This window comes from Mus pahari, chromosome 4 (genome assembly GCF_900095145.1).
Source record: "Mus pahari chromosome 4, PAHARI_EIJ_v1.1, whole genome shotgun sequence".
In the NCBI taxonomy this organism is placed as follows: domain Eukaryota; kingdom Metazoa; phylum Chordata; class Mammalia; order Rodentia; family Muridae; genus Mus; species Mus pahari.
The window spans coordinates 47,056,879-47,066,369 of record NC_034593.1 but is presented as its reverse complement, the minus strand read 5'-3'; positions in this window follow the sequence as shown (position 1 = coordinate 47,066,369).

Here is a 9,491-nt window from a genome sequence, read left to right as displayed (position 1 = left end):
CCACCATGTGGATTTGAACTCAGGACCTTTGGAAGAGCTCTCGGTGCTCTTAACCACTGAGCCATCTCTCCCGGCCCTATTTCATATCTCTTATTTGGTGGTATTACTTTAGAAATCACATGTCTTGTGTTTCTTCAGTTTTTTTAACTAAAAAGGTAATTTATGTGTATGAGTTTTTGCATGTATGTTTATATCTGTGCACACCATGTGGCTGCAATACCCTCAGAGCTCAGAAGAGGGTATAGGATCTGCTAGAACTGGAGTTACAGAAGTTGTGATCCATCATGTGGGTGCTGGGAACTGAACCTGTGTCCTCTAAACAAGCAGTGGGTGTGTGGGGAGGGCCGTGGGTGGGGTGTAGAACCATTGATCTTAAGCACCTCCAGTTATTTTAAATGTCATAACATTAAAGCATACTTGAGAGTAAAGTTTAAAATCTGAAGTTTCTGGGTAAGAGACATTATATTTCATAATAATTGATCTCTGTTTGCAATGGACTAGAGGGTGGTTTGAATATGTTTAGCCCATGGGAAGTGCCACTATGGGAAGTGGAAGTGCCACTCCTTCATAGTAGGTGTGGTTTTGTTGGAGGAAGTGTGTCACCGTGGGGGTGGGCTTTGAGATCCTATGCCCAAGCTCCACCCAGTGTAGAAGAGACTCTCCTCCTGGCTGTCTGCTGAAGAGTCTGTTCCCGGTTACCTTTGGATCAGGATGTAGATCTCTCGTTCCACCAGCACCATGTCTGCCTGCATGCTGCCATGCTTCCCGCCATGATGATAATGGACTGAACCTCTGAAACTGTAAGCCAGCCTCAACTAAATGTCGTCCTTTATAGGGGTTGCCTTGGTCGTAGTGTCTCTCCACGCTGAGACAGACTGGTTTTGCTCGTATTTATAGTATTTTTAAAGGTTTCATGTTCTGTTGATATGGGCGACTTTTTCCCTGGAGCATTTCTATGCGCCCTGAGATGTTTTCCAAATATCTTTATGTTTTTCCTTTGTAAGATGTTCAACTTTTTTGACCAACTTAAGGTCGTTTCTCAGTTTCGATTATGCAACATTTTATACGTTAAGCTCTGGTCTCAGATTCATTTATTAAGTAATGTTTTCCATAAAGAGAAGTAGTTTCATCTAAAGTGAGATCAGCAAATATGTATGGTATGGGAGAAGAGCAGGGAGGTGTTCCAGCCCCTCATTTCTCAGATCTGAGTGGTCACCTACATTCTCAAGACTACCAATGAACCCCACAATGAGTTCCTGTTCCTGCCTTCCCTGACCTTCAGCCCTGAGGTAGTTTCCTCCTTCTTGCCCCTCCCACTGCCACAGGCTTCTGCCCCTCCCACTGCCACAGGCCCCTCCCACTGCCACACAGGGCAGTTTCCTCTTCTGGCTACACCCTGCAGTTTTCCTTCAGAGAACCTGGAAAGGTTATTGAAAATTATCTATTTTGTTTTTCCAGAATCTTTTATTCTTTGTGTGGGAGAGGCTTCCTGCCAGCCTGGGCTACTATTTTGCCAGAATTAGGCAGGGTTTTTTTTTTTAATATTATTACTGTTTTAAAGCAGAATTTCTTCTAAGCTTGGGTAGAAGCCATCCCTAATTTCATAATAATTCGCAGCAAGGCTTATATCTGCACACAGGCCAGAAACTCTATGTTTAAAAAAAGAAAATAGTAATATTATATATTAGCCAAAAAAAAAAAAAAAAAGAGTGAGATGTAAGAGGAGATGTAACTTAAAATCTGCTTTGCATCATTGCAGCCAGGACAGGGTTACAGCACAAATGACAAAGCTCTTCCAGAGTGGGACTTTCACGGTGGCCCCCAGGCAAGGTTGTCATACTTGGGGACTGGGAGGAGAGCACCCTTGAGAAACCATCCCAGCTGCTTCTTATAAGCACACAGTCAGGAGCCTGGTAGCTATACAATGTGTTTGGGTGGGTTTAGCGGTCTGAACCAGGGCAAGTGGCTGAGGCTATCTTCAGTGACTTTGGAAAACCACAGTAAAAGAGCAAAGACGAGGAGCTGATGGCAGGGCTCTGGAGTGTAGCCCGTCCTTAGATCTCCTTCACAACATGCACCAGCTCCTGGGTGTGAAGCGGAGCAGAGCCTAATCCTGCAGGGTGGCTGTAATCTCTACACTTAGGAAGTGGAAGGAAAAAAATAGGAGTTCAAGGTCATCCTGGGCTAAATAGTGGTTTAATATATGCTGTTGGGGGTGGGAGGAGGGAAATGGAAGGACAGAGAAAGAGAGAATGAGGGAAAGAAATGAAAAGCTGGTTAATGTAGAATGTCCACAAGCAACATATGCTTTGCTTGTATGGACAGCAAAAGACAGTCAAGAATCTTAAGAACACACTGGTTCATTTATCCACAGCACAAGCTACACAGCTGTCCAGTCTGCCCAGAGGCCGGAGATGAAGCAGCAATTAAACAATGAGTTTTAAACCTACGGTCCAAGAGCCAAACACTGCATGCAAAGTACCATTCCAAAGAACCATGGATAGGGGACACACACTATGTGGTCCAGCAAAGTATCTGGTCAGTTTTTTGAAAGGAGCCTTCTAGAGTCTCCTGCAGGAAAGTTATCTAAGATATGAGCTGTGAAGGAGGCTGTGGGGAAAATGATCAGGGTCTCCACGGTTGCGTGAAAACTCACTCAGTGGCCCCGCGTGGAGTTGGGTTTCTCCTGCCCTCTCGTGCTCCTGGCTCTACAGATAATGGAATGGTGATTCAAATCCTACAGCAAAGAATCTCACTGAAGTTCTGCAGGTCTCAACTACAGAGTAAGTTATCAAAACACGGAGTAAGAGTCATAATAGGAAACGGCAAGTGTCAGAATGAGAATCCGGAAGGTTGTCTTAGAATCACAAGTATAGATTGTGTAAAACACTAGAAACGGTACACAGGAACACAAGATTGGGGGTTTGATAGAGCTCTCTGGTCTATGTGTGATTTCAGATAGAGACATGCACGGAAGTTGGCCCTGCTGGTAAATAAACATGCTTGACCCAAAAGATACTCCTTTCTTGTCCGAGTTTGCTCAAGACTCTGGTAGGAAACATGGATCAAAGTTAAACCTAATTCCTCCTGTAATATGGGAGCTCTGAGAGAGTTTAATGTCTGATTCACTGTCCACCTGAGGCCCAGAGATAAGTCTTGATCTGCCAGAAACTAATTTGTTAATCAATAAAATGTCAGCTGAGGGGGCAAACGGTGAACAAGTAATGAGGGGAGGCAGGACCAGATCGTGGGAAGAAAGAGAAGCTGTGTGCTAGCTAACAGGAAGGCCTCACTGAGCCAGGTGGAGTGACAGCCAGTCAAGCATCCGGTTCAATTGTCTGTATTGCTGCTATAGTACATGATCACAGGTAGGAATTGCTCTCTAGGCCAGGTGGGGTGAGAGCCAATCATCCCACTAAACAACCAATATTGCTACTGTTTTGTTTCTAAGCTTCCTCAAAATGGCTGACTATCTGAGCTTAGCTGCGGATGCCCCTTTTTACCTGCCTGTAGAGCCACAAAGGCTATCACCTTCATTTAATATTTATCCAGATTAATTCAAATCAGAAATGTTATTAGCGAATAACATCCAAGACTATTTCAAGTTCCACCTTTTATTTTGGGGTGGTGTAGGTAATTTTTTTTTATTTAAATCTTCAGAGCCCTGAATTTCTAGACACTCTACATGTTAGTTCTCATTCCAAGCAATCCACTTTTCTCTACCAAGTGAATTTCCTTTCTCATGGCCTTTGACAAACACAGTGGACTTTTACCACTGGGCATTTTCCTATGCTACTTTACAAATTCCCCTTTAAAGCTCTAATCAGAGTTGGCTCATAGCACATACTCTGAATTGCCGGTAAGAGAGTTGTGTTTTGTAAATATAAGCCATGAACATTCTACTATCTGCCCTGCTATTTCTCTCTATTTTCTGCCTTCAAGAAATTAATACTATATACCTCATCTTGTATATTAATTGATGGGATATATTGGTTTAGTCCTTTTCCTTATAATGGTGTTGTGATTTATGGTAGCAGTTACCTCTGTAGGTCACAATAGCACACTGCACATGCCACAACAATTACAGAGAGTGGAGTCTGACACTTTATCTCAGTAATAGTTACTACCTGACTTATTTTATAGACTGAAGGCTTTTCATTAGCTTTTCAGGTCAGCTTTCCTCCAACTGGCAACTCAGGCAGGAATCTAAAAAGTAGTCATCTGCCAGTCTCTAATATACTGCGTTCTTTTATACCCAGCTTCATTGACAAGAAAGCAAATGTGCCAAGGTTGCTGGGTGGGGAGGGCTTCTCTGGAGGCCAAGCATAGAGGAAACAAACAAGAATTTTACACACGTCCTATTGGTCAGTGAGGTCACATGGCCTACTTTAGTAACAGGGTCTCAATATTGATTGAAATATGTATGCAGAAGCAAAAGGAAAACATGAATACACATGTGCTCAGTTTGTGGTAATATACACGGGCAATTACACAGGCAGCAGATGGTTGGTGGAGGAGACAGAATGAACCTTGAAGCTGTGAAAATCATGAAATAACATTGGGAAGCCATGGTCTGAGGATGGACGGATAGTAGCACAGTTCTAGATATAGATAGATAGATAGATAGATAGATAGATAGATAGATAGATAGATAGATGATAGATAGATAGATGATAGATAGACAGACAGATAGATGATAGATAGATAGATAGATAGATAGATAGATAGATAGATAGATAGATAGATAGAACTTGTGGCCAGCTGACAGTTACTCCTTTCTGAAGCATAAAATTATTTGACATTTTTTGTTGTCTTTCATACTTAGAAAAATTATTTTATACTCCACCTAATGTCATTTTTACAAATATGTTAATCAATTTTGGCATACCTGTCAATTAGATAACAAAAATATACATGTTGATAGTTGGTTAATTTCATATATCATGGACTTCTTAGATTTCAAAAAATGAATACATTCAAAATTTGTGCTTTAAATGTGTAAACACAAATGATGTTTGGTTTCAACACAAGTGAAAAAGTTAAAATTTATGAAAATGATATTAGAGAAAAGTGTGATTACATGTTAAATGTATAATTATACTATCTGTATTATAAAGTTAGGACATATTTGAATTTTTAAACAATGATTAATTAATATAAGAGGTTGATGTTTTCTTCTCTGGATCACAAAATATTTTGTAACACAGAAAGACTTTCACTTTCAGAAAGATGTTATAATATTTCCCAACCAGTCTTAACAGCCTGAAACAACTGTCTGGGCAGTGTGGTTTTCTAGAGTGGATTCCTTGGGTTTTGTAGACATGAATCCTCTTGGGATCTTGCTGAAATGCCATTCTGAACCAGCAAGCCGTGCGCAAGTCCTGAGAGTCCAGCCAGTCACCATGGGAGGCTGGTGCAGCTAGACTGAGGGCTAGCTTCTCAATAGCCAGGAGCCATGACATGTGCATCAGTTGGTTGTTCTCATCACTGTGACAAAATCCCCAGCTCCTTCGTGGCCGAGTAGAGCAAGGGGCCTCAGACACACCGCTGGTTTCCTGTTTCATCTGTTGTTCTGTCAGGCCCCTCAGTGGATGCTCTCTGGAGACACCTCCACAGCACAACTAGAGATATCGCTCACAGGAGAATCCATTCATTCAAGTTGTCAGTGGAGATCAACTGTTCTGTCATACTGTGGAAGACAACCTGGTGCTGGTACGATTAGAAGTCTATCGGTGGCCTGTAAATGATACAGCCATTGTGATTATCATTTAGTTGGGATGCACTGGAAATAAACCATTATTAATAATTGTGCATATACAAGCCCCAAGTCAGAGTGTTCTTCTCAAACTTGGGGTATCCGGTCTCTTCTACTTTGAATTATAAAATGTCGTACACCCTCTTCTAGAGTCAACCGCTCTGAGACACATGGAACCGGAAATCCCAGAGACAGCTTACCAGCCATTGTGTCTGAAAGAACCAACTTGGAACGCGTAACAGTATTTTCAGGAGAGAGCATCAAAATAGGAGAGACTTATACTTTGTAAGATGCATAGTAGAGATAAGTTACACCCCACCAAAATGAGTGTAAATTTCCTATATGCCGCTAACTAGACAGTACTGAACTTTTTAAAAATTAAAGTGAATTTACTTGTTCAAATGAAAAGGACAAAGAAAGTCTTGATTAAATCTATTGGCCGTTTTTTAAATCTGAGATTTAAAAATTACTTCTCTGCCTCAAAAAAACAAAAAACAAACAAACAAAAATACTTGTAATCTCCCATAGCAAATAATTATCTATGATTAAACAGTCTTGATATCTTCAGTTTCCATCATGAATGTATGTGGTTTTGTAACTAATTCCTAGTGCATTTTGAAAATCACTCATTTCAAAGGTTTTCATTATAGATCTTTTGATGAAAATCATTTTTTTTTTTTTTTTTTTTGGTTTTTCGAGACAGGGGTTTCTCTGTATAGCCCTGGCTGTCCTGAAACTCACTTTGTAGACCAGGCTGGCCTTGAACTCAGAAGTCGGCCTGCCTCTGCCTCCCGAGTGCTGGGATTAAAGGCATGCACCATCACGCCCGGCTAAAATCATATTTTCATATAATATGTTTGATCATACCGCTCCCATTCTCCCAACTCCTCCTAGATCTTCCTCACCTCCCTACCTACCTAACTTCATGTCCCCTCTCTCTCCTCTCTCTCTCTCTCTCTCTCTCTCTCTCTCTCACACACACACACACACACACTCACAAAACAAAACAAAACAAAAAATAAAAACAGAAAGCCAAATAAGATAAACAGTGCCAAAACTTAAAATAAATAAAATAAAATAAATGTCCAGTGGCCTAGAACAGTGATTTACCTGAAAGATCTAATGGTACAATATTAGCAAAAATGTTCTGGGAGCAACCAACAACTTTTTCATTTTTATTTATTTATTTATTTACCCTTCAGGCCACTCCATGAGATGTAACCTATAGCCGAAACTGCTGATGTGGTTGTTCTTCTTTGTATATGTTATATCGACAACGTGATTGGTTTCCTCACAGATACTTTGTCCCAAACATAAGTATTTAAGACACTGACCCAGTGCCCTGGGGCAAAATCAATAACAGCTAGAAAATAAACTACATTTTGAGAAATCGAAAAAGGTTAAAGAAACATACAGATGATTGAAATTTTCTGCATAAAAAACAATGCATGATTTTACATATACAGGAAATTCATGTGCAGAATATTTTTAAAAAACCGATTTTAGCAACCAACAGAAGCTAATATGTGCAAACGTAATTAAAGTGAAAATATGAAGGAGTCTTGGTTTTAAATCACAAGACTCCTCCCACTACATCTGAAAATGTCATGGATGTAGGATTAGAAGAGTTTGTTCCTTCCAGTATGGGTGGGTACATTTAACCATCATTTCTAATTCTCATACAAATATTCTAAGCAGTGGGGATTAATAGTATGGTCTTGAACATAAAAAGGTTTTTTTATTTAAAAAAAAAAAACTATTCAATACTGAAAGAGCCTTAACTGTGAGGTCTGATATTTTCTCATAATGACATATGGTTTTAAGAAAAATAGCAGAAACTGACATTCTAGAAAAATAAAACGAGTGATTCACTTAATATTACCTCTAGGACATTATGTATTTCGTGTGGCAAGTTAGTCACAGACTTGAACCTTCCTGCAAGAGTCTCTACTAATGTTCCCAAGATGTTTTTGTTTTTCTGATTAAAATAAAAAAAAAAACAAAAAACTAATGTATCATCGAAATTGCATCCACTTAGGAAGAACTCAGAATTAGAAATTCTACCCAAAACATTCACGCCTCACAGAACTGACAGTTGCTGAGCTGCCCCCACCTAGAGCTGGAAACTGGTTCCCCAGTGCTTCCCACGGTGTCTGCCTTCAGCCTGTGTGATGGTCTCCAGGAACTGGGTACAGCCCCCGTAAACACAGCCAGCCACATTTGGATGTGTCTCTATTTCACAGAATGCTTTCCACTTGATTTAACACACATCTCTCAAGCATTTGCACCTGGCCCTGGCGATGGTGGGGGGGATGTGCACAGAAGCCAGACACGCCCACCCTGCTCCAGCTCACATTCAGGATAACAGACAAGAAGGCAAACATCACGGCAACTTGAAACGTGCAAAGGAAATGCAGAAATTTGAACTCTGGAGAAGGAGATGGGGAAGGAGAAGGGGCTCCAGTTCCCCTTCGTTTCAGCTAGCACCTCCTTCCCCAAATGGACTGGCTTTGGATCTAGCTATAGTTCTTAGCAGAGGAAATGACAGCTATTTCTTTGCTGTTTTCTGGACAAACGGAGCCTGCCAATGCCTCCACCTCCTGTTTCTCAGATGACACTTGAATCTCCTTCATCCTCTTCTACAAACACTCTGCTCTGCTAACTCCCTTAAAGCTAATTATCAAAAGGAAGCACATTCAGTTCCACAATTAGAAGTACAATGTATATGATTACAATCGTCAGCATCATAATTTTATAAGTACAGTTAAAGATATTACTAATTTTTATGATTTTGCTGTTATAACAGTAAACTCAGCCATTTTCTCCTTAATTTTTAGTAAAACAGGACTGATAAGTGTAGAAGAGTCGTGTTTGTTTGATTACTTTGAAAAAAATAATGATTAATCTCTATTGTTTCAATCTGTTCAAAGAGATTGCACTAAAGCCCTGGTACCAAGCCCATTAGCTCCCTTAGGCTAGCAATGCTGATAATGGAAGTCAAGAACTGGGTCTAGGAATTCCATATGGCATAGACAGAAGTCTTAGGAGAGCGCTTACCAATGACTTACGTGGGAAGATCCAGCCCCAATGGGCAGGATGCTTGAGCAGAGATTGTCCAGGCGTTAGAGACTGGAATGCCATCAAAGATACATTGACTTCTGCACATTCCACATTCATAATGGATCCCATTTTATATATGGCATTTGCTTGCTTGCTTTTTTTTTTTTTAAAAATCATATTTGAAAATGTCTTACTGATAAATAAAAGAATGTATTTTATCATAAACAACATTTTAAAAGTATATTTACATCTCAGTAATTTACATTTTTGTCTACTATTATTATTATTTCTCTGTGTATGGCACCATGGCACATGCCAGAAAACAGCTTTGTGGAATCTGTTCGCTCCTTCCGCCAGAGATGAACCACACTGCTAGACTTCTTCATCGATTGCCTTTATGTACCATGTCATCTTGCTGGCCTCGGTCCTAGCTAACTTTCACCAATGTGCCACCTCTGAGGAGAAGCATAAGTCAGTCAACTTTACAGTGCTTGGCACAGACACCTGACATTAGCGTAAAGAGAGAGGTGCTGGCCATGATCGGTTGGTTCCCAGGCTTTGGGGCACATCTAGAAGCAACACCTCATGGTAGGAAGTGGAGTGGGGCAAAGACCATGAGCCTTACGTACATGAAGCAAAAAAGTAGGGAGGGAAACATCTGGGGTCCCGCTGTCTC